Genomic DNA, 16190 nt, shown 5'->3' on the forward strand with positions numbered 1-16190 from the left:
TTTTAACATAACTGTTCATATGGCAGCCTACAAACAATGCAAGCTGATTGTCATCTGTTACTTGCAACAGTAAATCACAGACCCCAGTTTGCCGCGATTATGTTCAAAGCTTGACCGCAACATCGCGACCTAACTCGGATGCGAGTATTGATTTTTTCACTAAGCTGTGGGCAGGCTTGCCGTCGAACCTGTTAATGCAGAATAGTTTTCATAATATATGAACATGAATTATTCTAATTACGTATGACTGTGCCGGTAGTGTGTCGACACTGGCACATGCTGTTTGAATGCTTTGGTCCGGTGCTGCCACAAATTGCCACAACATTTTCTGTCTATGATAAGAATGGAATATGGGCTTGGTAGCGGCACCCACGGATAAAATACACAGGGGAAGAGATAGATCTGAGTTTTATATGAGGTAGGTGGCATACTGAATAGATTTTTGGTATTCTGTGTAACGATTGTATATCGAACTTATCCTGCTTGTCTTTGATGCAACAAGCACCTGTTACGAGAACCATTCGTTATAAGATGATGTCTCATCTTGAACATGTAACAGCTTGCATGGAAATGTCTCCTTGTCACTTACTTTTTCTTCACAACGAAGAAATGATTTTCATTTTGTCTGAAATGTTTCATGTTCAATTGGAATTTCAATTTTTTTGTGATCACACAATTATCAATGGATAATTAATCCCGAACAAATTATACTTTCTGTTGTTGTATTGAAAAGATACACAAATGTTTCATTCTTAAAAAAAAATTAATGATGGTAAGTTTGTTTTTATTGATTTACACGTATGGTATTGGCGACACTTTTGTGTCTGAATTTTTCCGGCATGTGTTTAGTCTGGGTCGTGGACCGCTTGTATTTTGATATTATTGATTTTTGTACAGCAGGGAAACAGGGATACTATTTGTCATTGTGTTAATGTCCTAGGTCTGGGGAATGGAGCTGGTTTTGTGACAAGTTTCCAGGGAAATATTACATGATATAGTCCAGGCCAGCATTGTCATGGCACCAGAGTGACAATGCCCTCCGGTAGACTTCAGCCAATGGATTATTTATGATTGGAGCCAAGCGTTGGACTCTGGTCTAGTCACATAATGCCATGGTAGTTTTACCAAATTCTGGGATTTCTGTTCACATTTGTTTTTGAAATTACTGTATGATTTACCATCATAGAATTTTCTTAATTTTCAAAATACTGTATTTCTAAAATTTTGATGCATTTTGACATATAACTAAGAATATTACAATATATAAATGAATTATTTTAATTTGGTAGAATTCAGTGTTTTTCTTTTTGAGCTAAACAGGTATAGAGAGTGGGTATAATGGACAGCACTATTGTTATTGGCCAAAGTATGTTATATTATCCATAGCTACAAGCACAATGTTATATGCTAGAACACCAACTGCTATGACTGATCATAAATTAACTGCTACATTAACATTTAGTTTTTTGGTTCTGGCAATGTGTATGCTCTTTGCAAGATATCATATGTGACATCTTGGTATACTATGTGGTAAACTAGTTTTTAACTGCTGATAACTAACAGACATAAAGAACTTATTTGTGGAGCCCAGGCACCTGCTGTATATTTGCTATATCAACCTGCAATGTGATTGTTCATAGATGAAACAAAGTAACAATGTGTTCATTTGTCTGTGTAAGACAGACAGTCAGTCTGATGGCCTGCATCATATTTCACAATATCGATCGTTGATAGGGACCAATATCAGATACGAAGCTATGTTCAAATTTTGTTCATGATAAATAATAAATACATTTGGACAAACCACATTTGTCCAACAAAGTGACAATATGTTCATTTGTCTGTGTAAGACAGACAGTCAGCCTGATGACATGGATATATTTTCACAATATTGAACATTAATCAGGGCAAATATAAGATTTGAACCTATGTTCAAATTTCGTTCATAATTAAAAATGAATATTTTTGGAAGAACCACATAGAACCTGCACTTTTGATTGTTCATTTGTCCAACAAAGTAACAATGTGTTCATTTGTCTGTGTAAGACACACAATCAGCCTGATGGCATGGATAAATATTCACAATATTAAACATTGATGAGGACAAATATCAGATTCAAACCTGTGTTGGATCATTTTCCACAATATTGATTATTGACCGGGACCAATATCAGATTCAAATTTTGCTGATAACAAGCAATAAATATTTTCGAAAGAACCACTGTAAACCTGCACCCTTGATTGTTCATTTATCCAACATTGTAACAATATGTTCATTTGTCTGTGTGAGACAATCAATAAGCTATTGGCGTAGGAAGCACCATGTACACTCCTTCAATGCATGAATGAAACCCTAGTGATGAATGACTCATTTGTGGCTGTCAGATCAGGATGATGTCATCCCAGACCAATTATTCCAACACAAGGTGTCACTCTATACCTGAGAAGAAATCGGTAAAATCTGGTGGCCATTCAGCTGCTGTTGAGATGAATCACTGGCAGAGATCACGTAACCCCTGTGGATTTTTAGAATATTCAATAGCAGAAATGTTCGTGATGATTGTGTGTATCTTAATAACTTGCATTGAATGGGTTTAAGATTTTTCATTGATTGTAACTTCTCATTGATATCTCAATGATAGTGTTTTTTGGATGAATAATTATAATTTTATTTCTGAAAGCATTTTTCAGCAATTTCTAAACATCTAAATCATACTGCTCTTTGTGTATGTGTGCACACATGCATGATACTGATACTCGTACAACTAATTCAGTTTCATTGACATCATGAAATTCCAACAAATGGAAAAAGGTAATCACATCTTGATATCAAAAGTGTATTTAAAATTGATTGAGATTTACTTTGATGTTGGTCCATTTCTCAATTGCCAGAAAGAAATATATTTCTTCATTTCAAGATATTTTTGTGTGCATATAATTATTGATCATGGCACAGAAGTCTCCACAGAAAAACAACCGCAACAGGTCATTTCCTCCATTAACCGATGCAGCATTCAGAGTCCCTCTTGAATTGGGCACATATCATGCTCAGCCAATCAATTGTCCCGCTTTGCACCAGTATTACACCATAGTGGCTTGTTTCTCCTTGTGAAGATGGTTACTCTACGAGACCGGGATTCAACAACACGGAGGGATTTATGTGGATCAAATAAGGCAACTTCATATGATAAGAAAAAGATTTTTATGAGCATGTTCAATAACTATCCCCATTCTGCAACATGTGTGTGAGAAAATCTTAGGTTGATCAAGGTCCCCAAATCCATAGAGATGCATTAGTTACGATTGCTTAACACTTTCAAGACCAAGTTACAATTTCTTGGTCGCAATTGATTTTACCATAGGCACCAATAATGAAATTAACAACATCAATAAAGTTTAGGGGTTACGATCTGCCATTTCCTTAAATGTGATGGTGAAATGGATTAGCAATAAATGAACTTTCTAGCTCTTTATGAGTTAATAATGCTATTGCATGATTGCTAAATCATATTTGGGGAGATGTTTTCCAGGCCCCAAATGTGTGTTCTACCATTGATTATTTAAAGAAAAAATTGGAGAAAGCCAGAGTGCACATCGATAAGAAAAGTATTTACGAAGGTTTTTCTTGAAGAAGGAATTCCCTGTATATGCTGTATAAAGAATAAATGGATTTCACATCTTTGTTAGGTTTGATTGGATGTAGAACCATACTATTTGCCTGAGAAAAATAGCGTGAAATTCCCTTTTTTGTGAAATGTTTTAGGTGGAGAGAAAAAGTAGTTTAGAAACTTTCACATTATTAACCTGAACTTGAATGAGGACATTTAGATCTGTTTCTGTTATATTTTAACTTGCATTATCAGCTTTCTTTGAAAATATTTCTATGATCATTTAATGTTGTTTTGAAAGGGACTAAGCCCATGTGATGCCATAGTGAGTGAGTGAGTGAGTATGGTTTTATGCCACTTTTAGCAATATTCCAGCAATGTCATGGTGGGGGACACAAGAAATGGGCTTCACACATTGTACCTGGAGAATCGAACCCGGGTCTTCGGCGTGATGAGTGAACATTTTAACCACTAGGCTACCCCACTGTCCCATGTGATGCCATAAACATATGTGCATCTTGACATTTCATAGGGTTATTTTTCATCTTATCTATGGTACTTACAACTTAAAATTTATTTGCTGAATTTGAAATTTGTGTACACATTTATGTTATGCTTTCATCAGAACCATTCAGACCTCAAAGAGAAGAGAAAACACATTTTCTGTTAAAGGAAACTTTCTTCTTTTTTTCATCTTTTTCATCACAGTATTTCAGTTTTTGTTCAAGAGCAATTTAATGACTGTCAAAAAGAGTCACTTTTGATGTTGAGTTGACAAGAGCTGTTGTTTTTCAAAAGACAAAAGAATTTCAAAGTGTTTACTGATTTGCTAAGGATGCAGGAAGCCAAAATATTTTGCAAACATGAGGAGATAACTCAGTAGGACTGACTGTCTGAGTTTAGTTTTACTCCGCTTTTAGCAATATTCCAGCAATATCACGGCGGGGGACACCAGAAATGGGCTTCACACATTGTGCCCATGTTGGGAATCGAACCCGGGTCTTTGGCGTGACGAGCCAACGCTTTAACCACTAGGCTACCCCACCGACCCAACTCAGTAGGAAGAATATTCATGGAATAATGTTAGGCATTACTGACGATGAGGAAACAAGTGCTGAACACCCACAATTGAAAGGTTTTATATTGTGCTTTGCAACACCCACCAGGGAGATCAGATTACCTGTGGTCATGCGTGAAGCCCATTTCTGGTGTTCCCTGCCAGCTTTTTTCAAGTAGTAGTTTTCAGAAAAATGCTCATGAAAAAGGCTTTAAAGTATGTTTCATTTGCACATGTTTCTTATCAATTTACTTTTTGTATTCTTTTTAGCTTGCAGTCAGTTCTTCTGAAAAACATAATTTGGCATTAAAAGGAAAGAAATGTTTCCAGATCTGTACATATTGCACACTAATCTAACAATCTAACATGTGTAATTTAACAACAACCAGCTGGTGAATCATCCAGCCCAGTAGGTCCCAGTGGGGAGATAATGTCATGCTTGATGAGTGTAAATAGCCATGATTGGTCAGCTGATTGCCGGAAATAGCCAATCAGTGATAAACATATTGAGCCATGTGATGACATTATCTTTATACAAATTGACCACCACTGGTTCAGTTCAGTGATCAGTGAGGTGGACGAATGTTAGTGCTTCTGGGAATACAAATCAGTTGGAAATAACATGTACTGAAGGATAACCAGAGTTACAACGAAGCACATGTGATGCATTGTTTTGTATTCATTGCCTCTGTGGTATATCTGAAGAGTAATAAGAATCAGTGAGCCACAGAGTGAGCTTGGTTTCATGCCAATTTTAGCAATATTCCAGCACTATCTAGGCAGGATAACAGTAGTAGGCTCCACACATTGTACCCATGTGGGGACTCGAACCCAGGTCTTCTATATGATGAGCACATATCTGAAGAAATATCTCGGATTCCATATTGGCCAGTAAACATTTTGCCTATGTTTGTTACCTCTAGTATAGATAAATTATATATATTCAGAGACTAAGCATTAGTCTAGGTTGTACTGTGATTCAGGTTTTGTTGTCAATGGTATAAAGCAACAAAGCCTTTCCATAATCGCAAAAAGTCTTCTTATATCGACTGTATCATGAGCATGTTGATGAATCACTATGAAGTGATGATGATAGCTGGTGTTTGAGCGTATCCTGCCCCACTGGTAGCTCCAATCATGTCAGGGCGGTGAGGTAGCCTGATGGTTAAAGCGTTCGCTCATCACGCCGACGACCCGGGTTCGATTCCCCACATGGGTACAATGTGTGAAGCTCATTTCTGGTGTCCCCCGCCGTGATATTGCTGGAATATTGCTAAAAGCGGCGTAAAACCAAACTCACTCACTCACTCACTCACTCCAATCACGTCACACACATGCAAAGGCAAGTCAATCATTGAAGCACAGGACCAAGTTGTTTCCTGTTATACCCAACACAATGAGCATCATTGTTCCACAAATCTGTTCAGAGAGACAATTGGAAAACTGTCACTGATTCTGAGTAATGATGAGACTGTGAAACATCTGAGGTTTAACCAATTTCAAATTATCACACAGTTGTAAGTTTAAGTAATCAGCTTCTGTTCATATATTTTGTTAAAGTAGACAAATGAAGGAGATTGAAATGAAATGGTTGTGTGAATGTTAATCTTCTAGTGCGTCACTGCTTGAGTTGTATTCTCCCCAGGGAGCTGGTGGGGTGGGGTAACATAGTGGTAAAGCATCTGCTCGTCAAGCCGAAGGCTCGGGTTCGATTCCCACATTGGTACTTTGTGTGAAACACATTTCTGGTGTCCCCCACCGTGATATTGCTGGAACATTACTAAAAGCAGCTTAAAAAAACATACCCACTTACTCAACCCAGGCAGCTGAGACACAAAATTGAATGTACAGTAATTAATGACTGGGGAGTAATAATGAGGTTATAGAGTGATATGTGGCATGGAAAAAGTGTAACACAATTAAACAATTTTTAAAATTGTTTGTTTGTTCATGTTATCCAAACTACTAGTATTTCTAGTTATTAATTACTTGTCCTGAATAATGCTTGCTGTCATTTATCCAGTTGACCAGAATGGTTGATCAGCTCTCAGCACCCAGCTTGAAATGACCAGATGTGTGAACAGCATGCAGAGAACCCATGGTCACAATTGATGACCCTGCATACCATTGTTGTCAGAGGCCATTACAGTGGCTTCAAGAGTCCATGGAATATATTCCACCATTGCCTGGAACTTATCAGTCAGTGCCCCTTGACTCCCCTTATATCTTGCAAGGTAAAGGGTAATTATTGTTTATGGCCTGTGCACACAAACAAGTGTGATAATATTGTCATAAATTACCCACTGACCATAGAACTGACCAGCTTTATGTATTGCCTCCTTCACATATTGTCCAGCTATTGAATACGATATGATGAGGCATGGAATAATTCTTGGTCCCTTTTCAGCCCTGGTAATTGTTATTTACAGTTGGCTTACTATTTATTCATGGTATTTACACCACACTGTCTTACTATCAGCCCCAAACATGCATTAATAATTCTGTTTTGTAATGTCAGGGGTACAGTGATCTACAATGTTGGAGACATTGGTGTGAAAGTGCAGGCAGTCTTGAGATTAACCATCTTGAATTATTAGTGGAAAAGGTATGTTAGTCACTCTATGTTACCAGTCATGTTACTGACTTTCCTCAGAATTTCATTATTGTGTTTACAGCTTTGAAGTTTGGAAGAAAAATCCAAAATGTCAAGTTGTTCATCCATACTGACTGCTCACTTACAGCTGGCATATTGCTGACTGGAGGGCCCATATGGTCACTTACAGCTGGTATATTGCTGACTACAGCACCCATATGCTCACTTACAGCTGGTATATTGCTGCTTGGAGGACCCACATGGTCACTTACAGCTGGAATGTTGCTGGCTGGAAGGCCATATGGTAAATTACAGCTGGTATATGGCTGACTGGAAGGCCCATATGCCACTTACAGCTGGAATATTGCTGACAGGAGTGCCATATGGTCACTTACAGCTGGGATATTGCTGACTGGAGTGCCATATGGTCACTTAGAGCTGGAATATTGCTGACTGGAGTGCCATATGGTCACTTAGAGCTGGCATATTGCTGACTAAAGGCCCATATGGCCACTTACAGCTGGAATATTGCTGACTGGAGGGCCCATATGGGCACTTACAGCTGCAATATTGCTGGCTGGAGGCCATATGGTCACTAATAGCTGGAATATTGCTCTGCAGGGAACAGTTGCTCACTTACAGCTGAAATATGACTGATGACTGTATCTTTCAAGATAAGATGTCACTTCAAGTGAAAACTGCTAACACAGCACATTTATATTTCCGGGAATGGAAAAGTTTAGTCTGCTACGAGAGATATGCCATAAGAGTTCATGCTTTAAGCTATTTGTGTCGCATTAGAAGATGACTGGCTGGAATCATCGATTGCTATGGCCACCCATTGCGTTAGCATCAAGCACTCTATCATAAGCAGACGTCAGTGTCGAAATGAAGACGCTATGAATGGTCTTTATGTTAGGACCCATACTGAGCCTCTGACCCACATGATCTGTGAGTGAAGACCAATACCTAATGAGGGTACACATGAAGAGGGTAAAACATGTTTGTTGTGATGAATTTAGAAGAGACAATGATATAGATTTCAGGTTGTTCTCCACAAAGGTCAGCTCATTCCTACGGCCGAGTTCTCTGATCTGACCAGACAACCTCATTGATTTTGGCAAGACTGTATTATTGTAAATTAAATCAACTGACTTGGACTAAGTTGATCTCCAGAGTGTGTGAGTTTTAGTCAGGCTGTTAGTATAAAGGCTGTATTTAAGCACAGCAGGCCTGAAGTCACCTACAGCAGCCATTACTGCTCTGTTTGTCTGTATACTGATGATAAATTGTTGATGGTAGCCAGACAGGAACAGTAATGAACAGGTTTTGTTATACACATTGTATTAGCTTGAATTCAGGTTGATGGGGCCAGTTCAGACCATTACCAGAACTTGTAATAAGATGAAGCTTAATTGAAATTGGGTTGTCATAATGACTACTGATGGGCTGTACTGACTGCAAAATCTGGATTTAACCAGCAGACGTGATAGGCTCACACTGCTGACATGAGTTTGCATGTTCCTGGTGGGTGAGGATGGTTGTATGCTGGTTGTAGCAATATTCCAGCAATATCAGGACAGGGGACACCAGAAATGGGCTGCACAAATTGTACCCAAGGGAATCAAACCTGGGTCTTCAGTGTGAGGAGTGAATGCTTTAACCATTTAACTACCAACCACCCCTCCTCTGGTCCAGTTACTGGTTGCAGGCCATTGCACTTCTGATGACCTTTACAAAACTATTTTTCTCCAAACCCCTCACCAACTCGGTCAAGAATAGTAATTAATGCTTGCCCCAGCCGATTGCCTAGGGACATTGATGACCCAGTTATTACAGCTGCTGCACTTCACTCTGCAGAGGGGTGGTGGGGTAGTCTGGAGGTTAAAGCGTTTGCTTGTCATGCCGATGACCTGGGTTCCATTCTCCACATGGTTACAATGTGTGAAGCCCATTTCTAGTGTGCCCCACCATGATATTGCTGGAATATTGCTAAAAGTGACATAAAACCATACTCACTAACTCACTCTGCAGAGTTGCATCCCTTTGCAGTTTAAGGATATACTAGTACTGATATTGTGTCCAAAATCACAATTCACCATAATTAAGGTTTGCTGTCATCACACTCTATTCATTTGTTTTTCCAAGTTGTCCAAGATACCAGAATTTGCTGTTCCTCCCATCCTAAACTTGTTATAATTGGTATGAATCTTGGTTTGCTGTGATTGTATTTCAACATGTGCCAGCACAATACCAAACATAGGGCTTTTAACAAATTGATTCACTTCAGACTGTCACATCAAGCTCATAGGAATTAATAAAACAACAGGGAAACAGGTTATTCAGTGCTAAAAACATCTTAAGTTCCATAATTATATATACATTTTAGATTATCCTTAAAAAGATCCTGTTAAAACAGGAGGAAAATTAGTTTCCATTATTGTATATTGTTATCACACAGCTTCCTCATCCTGTTATCAGATTGTCTGTGTATTCCCAGCCATCCAATCACCTGCTGGACAGTCGCCATGATGCTAGGACATTATAAGTTATACACTCAATACTAGAACAGGTTCAGTGTTGAGATAAGACTGCAGACAGATATATCACATTGGGTTCGTGCTTTGACGGACATGTCAGTATTAAGTAAAATGAGATGTTCCCAAATAGGAGTGAACATTACTTTGATTAAGCCACATGACTAATTTTGAATATAGGCTATCTGTGGCTAGAGCTGCTGCATACACATCTTCTGTAAAAAACAAAATATTGATAATTGTTAATATTTTTTCTTTTTAGGTGGTTAAAAATTTAAATACATTTAGTTCTTTTTGGGACACTTTTATGATCCAATGCATTTACAATTGTGTTAGTTTAGAGTAGTACAGAATCATTGGAATATCCCAATCGAAAGTTGAGATGTTAATTTTAATCTCTCAACTTGACATCACACCTGCACCATGTGAAAACGGGCACTGCTTGGTATTTCAGCAACATCTTGGTTTGAATTGGTCCTTTAACACCACACTCGGCAATATTCCAGTTATATGGCGGCGGTCTGTAAATAATGGAATCTGGACCAGACAATCCAGTGGTCAACAGCATGAACATCAATCTACACAATTTGGATACGATGACACGTGTCAACCAAGCGAGCCTGACCACCCACCAGACCCTTATAGTTGCCTCTTTTACGACAAGCATGGGTTGGTGAAGACCAATTCTAACCCGTATCTTCACGGGTCGGTCCTCATAAGAAGTGACTGGTGTGATGGTCAGGCTCACTGCCCAGGTTAATGCATGTCTTTGTATCCCAGCTGCATGGATCAATGCTCATGATGTCAGTCACTGGATTGTCTGACTTGGTTATTCAGATTCTGTTGTCATATAGCTGGAATACTGCTGGGTGTGGCATTAAAAACAACTTACGAACACTGTAATACTAACAAACATCAGATTTCATGGCCCCAGAAAGACTTATAGCTATGTGCCCTGTATTAACCTTATATTTGATTAATGTATTTAGTTGTACCCTGATAGCTTGCATTGTTGGTAGGCTTAACCCACACCCTGACTAATCTGTTTGAAGAATCACAAAGAGACAAAATGGCCGCCATTGACTTCTGTCATGTCACCTCGATATACCTCGTGCCCTTGTTTTCCAGTTAAGTCACAATAGGGGATTAAGGTGGGGTACTTTGTAGAAATGGTCTGGTAGTTTGGCTGCCTCTTTTACAGAGCCCAAAATGAAATCAAATCCAAAGCATGTCTACAATACTTGTACAAAGTTAGTAATTTGAAAAGATCCTATGGGCTTCTTTCAATATCATATATATAAAAAGATAATTTAATGCAATAAAATGTTTGGATATCTTTCTTTCAGGGGCTAAATGTATTGATCAATAAAGTTATTGGTCAAAAAAAATTAAGAGTCAGTGCTTGTAGTGCCAGAACAGCTTTTCTCCTAAATCTAGCACATATATGGAAACATTGTTAGATTGTTCTGTGACTTGCTGATGTGAAGAAGTATTTTTATCTTACCTTCATGTAAAATACTTGAATTTCATTGGTCAATGTTGTTTTAACAAGTTTCCATTTCACCCCTCACAGGAGGGTGACAACTGGAAAAAATATTACCCGCTGCCATGGTAACCGCCAAACTCTCCACCAAGAAGCTGTATCGCTAACAATCATATGATGCATGCAGTGTCCGAAGTTCGAAAACTGTTCGATTAGCTGTTTTCGAGTTCACTATGTTCACTATGTATGATATTTTGTGCATTTAACACGGTGTTAAAATAGCCTACCGGCTCGGGTGACACTGCTACAAAGAGGCGTACATCAGACTGTTTTACCCTCGAGAGAAGCATACAACTTATAATGTTAATCTTCTACCAGTGTGAATTCAATCATAATGTCAATCACTGGATTGTTTGGGCCAAGACTTGATTATTTACAGACCACAGTCACATAGCTGGAATATTGCTGAGTGTGGTCCTAAACAAGCAAACAATCCCACATGAAGCTGACATGCCAATATACTGTTAAAAAAACAATGTTAAACCCACCTCACTCACTCACTCACTCACTCACTCACTCACTCACTCACTCTTGTATGTTATGGCAAGCATGCTTCATGAACATCACAATGTCTGAAATGGCTGCGGATGTTTAAGCAGAACCTTCATGAGGTAGCAATGATATGTGTATGTTTAATAGCAATCCATCATCAGTGCTAGCCAATGGTTCTTTAAGGCGTGGTGTACCAAACTGGCAATATTCTGGACTGGTACAAGGAGCCAATCACACTATCTTGCAAGCATATCACTATACAAGTGTAATAATCTTAAACCCCTCTCTGCCTCGCCTTCAACTTGCTATGAACCCAGATATCTCATTGAGATAGACCCTGAAATATGATGGAAGTTGTTCAGTGATCCATAATACAACCCCTGCAGGGAATTTGGATCATCAGAACCTAATGCTTGTTGTAAGAAGCAACTTATAACAATAAATAAAGCGACAATGCCATTTTTATGTCTGTAAGAAAGGCAGGGTCCTTTGTATGATTCTGTCGATTAATTTTGTATCTCTATCAAATAGTGATGAGTTTGTGAATGAGTTTGGTTTTACGCTGCTTTTAGCCATATTCCAGCAATATCATTGCCGGGGACACCAGAAATGGGCTTTGCACATTGTGCCCATGTGGGGAATCGAACACGGGCTTTTGGCATGACGAGTGAATGCTTTAACCACTAGGCTACCCCAATGCCCAAATATTGAAGATATAAGGTATTCACAAAAAGATGAGCATATCTTGCCCCATGGGCGACACCTGTTACAAACACATGCAAAGGCAGATCAATTGTTGACCTAAACAGCAGGGCAGTATATAGTAAGTGGAATTAGAATATGCGTCGTGATGAGGTTGGTCAGTGATTATTTTTGATAATTCATAAAACATATTTGTTCCACTGTAAAAAAAGAATGACACTAAAAAAACTGCTTTTCATATTATTTGTTTTGAAATGGAAAACTTTTTGATTCACCAGAATTGGTATTTCAATAATATTATTTCTTATTTATTTCTAACTTGTCTTGACTATTCAGGCTTTAATGAAGCTGCAGGCTACTAGTGGCAACCTTATCATTTGGAAGCCTTCCAAGTGGGTTGCCATTCACCAACATCCCACATAGTTGCTATTCCATGGAGATAGTCCAGCGCCAGCCAGTGCTATACCATACCACTGCTACACAGCCAATTAAACACCGACTTTGATAGCCATTGGTCAGATATAGAATTTATTGCCCTTTACTATGGTATATACATACAGTAGATCGGATCTCATGCACATTTTACATATTTTTATGTCCTAGGGACCTTTTTCTTCTGCTTTGATCTTGTTATCCATTTATGGAAACTCTTTCAAGTATTTTCTTGAAGTATATAAATCAATACCGTCTTGTGACTTATTCACTAAGACAGAGACTGGGGATATATCTTATCTAACTCAAATGACCTATGTGGGTCATAGGTATTATTCTTTGTGGGAAAATATCAGTTTTAGATAAGACCAGCCCAGAACTTACAGATTGAAGAATTACTCGAGCAAGGCTGTTGAAGGATATGGACGTAGTCATGATCTGTGCTATGGAGGTGACCGCAGTGAAACATTGGAGGTATTTGACAATATTTGTTGCCTTAGTGTCACCATAACAACCATCAAATATATGTTTGTCACTATAGTAAATTGTAAGTGATTAGGACTTTAGAGATTAAGGTAAGCTGTAGAATGATGCAATAGTCAAACTTGTCCTGATAGAAAGGCTAAATATGATTATTCAGCACTTTTGAAATATTTCTGTTTATAGGACTGTACAGATTGGCATAGTGTTGGATCTAAGTAAATCTTTGAGACATTATAATGTATATTTTCAAACATGTTTGGATACAAAATGATTTGTGATTATATTCTACTCGAAATAAGTTCAAGAACACTTGTCTCTTTCATATTCCTATAGTTAATCATGTCATGATAAGTTAACTGTAAATATATGATAGAATCAATTGTATTTTAATGTCTATTGAGCATTATGTTATAGTAGCTGACAATAGTGACTGTAAGATGGTACAGACTTCAGTAGGGTTGTACAATGTCTAACACATTTGAATGAGACTTGTTTTGAGGGGGGTTTTTTTAACTGACATTTTATTTCTGCCTTTCCTTTTAGGAATGGAACTCTTTTAAAGTCATGACTAATGGGCAAGTTGATTGTAACTGTGTGAAAGTTGAAAGTGAAATTAAAGTCCATTCTCTATACTATGGAAATCTTTCCAAATGCTTTTTGTCCCTGATCACTTTGCCCATGTAAACCATTCTGTTACATGAATTGTCAAGTGTCCACATTATATCATCTGTCATATATTATGATCAAGGTTTATGGCAACCAAATGTATGGTGAGAGCCATAGTGAATATTCCTGATAACAGAATGGATGTAAATCCATTGTTTATTTTCTAACCCACCACCCCATAATGCTAACACGGACACAGTTTGAATGGCATGCATAAATGAAAGGAGACATTGGTATCTTATGGTTTAAAATGGAAGAGAGTAGGCAATGTTATTATGCGAATTGAGGACACCTTTACTTAATTGCTAAGTGAATTGAGGACACCTTTGCTTAGTCACTGAATGAATTGAGGACACCTTTACTTAATCATTAAATGACCTGAGGACACTTTTTCTTAATTGCTAAATGAATTAAGGACACCTTTGCATAATTGCTAAATGAATTGAGGACACCTTCACTTAATCGCTAAATGAATTGAGGACACCTTTACTTAATCGCTAAATGAATTGACACCTTTACTTAATCTCTAAATGAATCGAGGACACCTTTACTTGATCACTAAATGAATTGGAATACAGTAGAATACTTTTATAACGAACACGGATATAATGAACTGACGGCTATAGCGAACTGTTTTAAAAGTCCTCAATAAACCTGATATTATCATATAAAAAAGTGAATAGCGAACTACGGATATAACAAACTAATTTCAGTGGTCCCTTGGAGTTCGTTATAAAGGTATTTTACTGTAGTTGCAACGCCACTCTGTACTTCACAGTTTAAAGTCAGACACAGTAGCTCTCTTGGTGAAAAAAGTCTAAAAAACAAATTGTGCAAATTTACCTGGTGATTTGCCAAGTCACAGTATTTACTTCAAATGCATTTCCGCAGTTACATGTGGAAATCAATAATTAATTTTCTTTTCTACATAAAACATTCAAGATGGATAGTTTGGAAATAGCAATGTTGTGTAACTTTCTAGTCTGTTCACTGCGCATCTAATATTTATTTTCAACACTGGGTGGAGAGGTGATTTATAACATTTTTGTGTAGGGGATATTTTATGAACACAGGATGTGGAGCCTATTTTAGACATATTGTTTAGAGGCTATTTCTAACACCAGCTACAGATTTAATTGTCATGCTGGACGTTAGAGGCTATGTTTGAGAGGCTAATATTCCTCGTAATTCTGGTTGACTACATTTCATGCTGTTGTTGATGCAGAGGCTGTATTGCATGACGGGCATGGAAGTTATTTCTCATGCTGAATATAGAGGCTTTGTTATACATGCTGAAGTGGAACAGTCAGCATAGTACTAGAGATGTGTCTACAGAAATGTACCCCAGCCAAAATCTGAATACAAAAAACGTACCCTAAGACGAGTCCATTCCGCAGTATGCCGTTTCCATGATCGGAACTGTCATACTCATGTGTTATATGCATTTTATTATGTTATATAAGATTTGAGCATGCACAGTTATGAATATTTTGTGATGCATAATACCATTTGCAATAAGTTGATCAGGAACTGGATATGGTATCGGTTTTGTGTTGCAGAATATAGACTTGTTCCCTCTGTAAGGTACCGGGTGTGTTTCTGTATTTTGTTTAGGGTACATTTCTGTATACAGAAACGGGGGTAAATATCTGTAGAACATGTACCAATAACGACCTCTTCAGCATTACTCATGCTGGAAGTAGAGGCTATGTTTCTTATCGTGGGGGTAGAGGCTCTGTTTCTTATCCTGGGTGTAGAGGCTCTGTTTCTTATCCTGGGTGTAGAGGCTCTGTTTCTTATCCTGGGTGTAGAGGCTCTGTTTCTTATCCTGAGTATAGAGGCTCTGTTTCCTATCCTGAGTATAGAGGCTCTGTTTCTCATGGTGGGTGTAGAGGCTCTGTTTCTTATCCTGGGTGTAGAGACTCTGTTTCTCATGGTGGGTGTAGAGGCTTATTTCTCATGTTGGATGTCAAGACAGAATTTCTCATGCTGGTTGTGTAAGAGGCGCTATGTTTCTCATATCAGTTACAGAGGCTTGATATCTCGTGCTGGATGTGGAGGCTTTTTGTCATGTATG

At 38.1% G+C, this 16190-nt stretch overlaps 1 protein-coding gene across 1 annotated transcript in view; it reads left to right on the top strand.

Moving 5' to 3' along the window:
• The first annotated feature begins 265 nt into the window (after positions 1–265).
• LOC124272751 (tripartite motif-containing protein 2-like) overlaps positions 266–16190 on the top strand; it is a 66201-nt gene continuing 50276 nt past the window's right edge. The window contains exon 1 of the mRNA XM_046708122.1: positions 266–418. The gene's annotated coding sequence lies outside the window, so the exon portion shown is untranslated. The remainder of the gene's footprint in view (positions 419–16190) is intronic.

This window comes from Haliotis rubra, unplaced genomic scaffold, assembly GCF_003918875.1.
Source record: "Haliotis rubra isolate DU_JTF1 unplaced genomic scaffold, ASM391887v1 Scf1, whole genome shotgun sequence".
Classification (NCBI taxonomy): Eukaryota; Metazoa; Mollusca; class Gastropoda; order Lepetellida; family Haliotidae; genus Haliotis; species Haliotis rubra.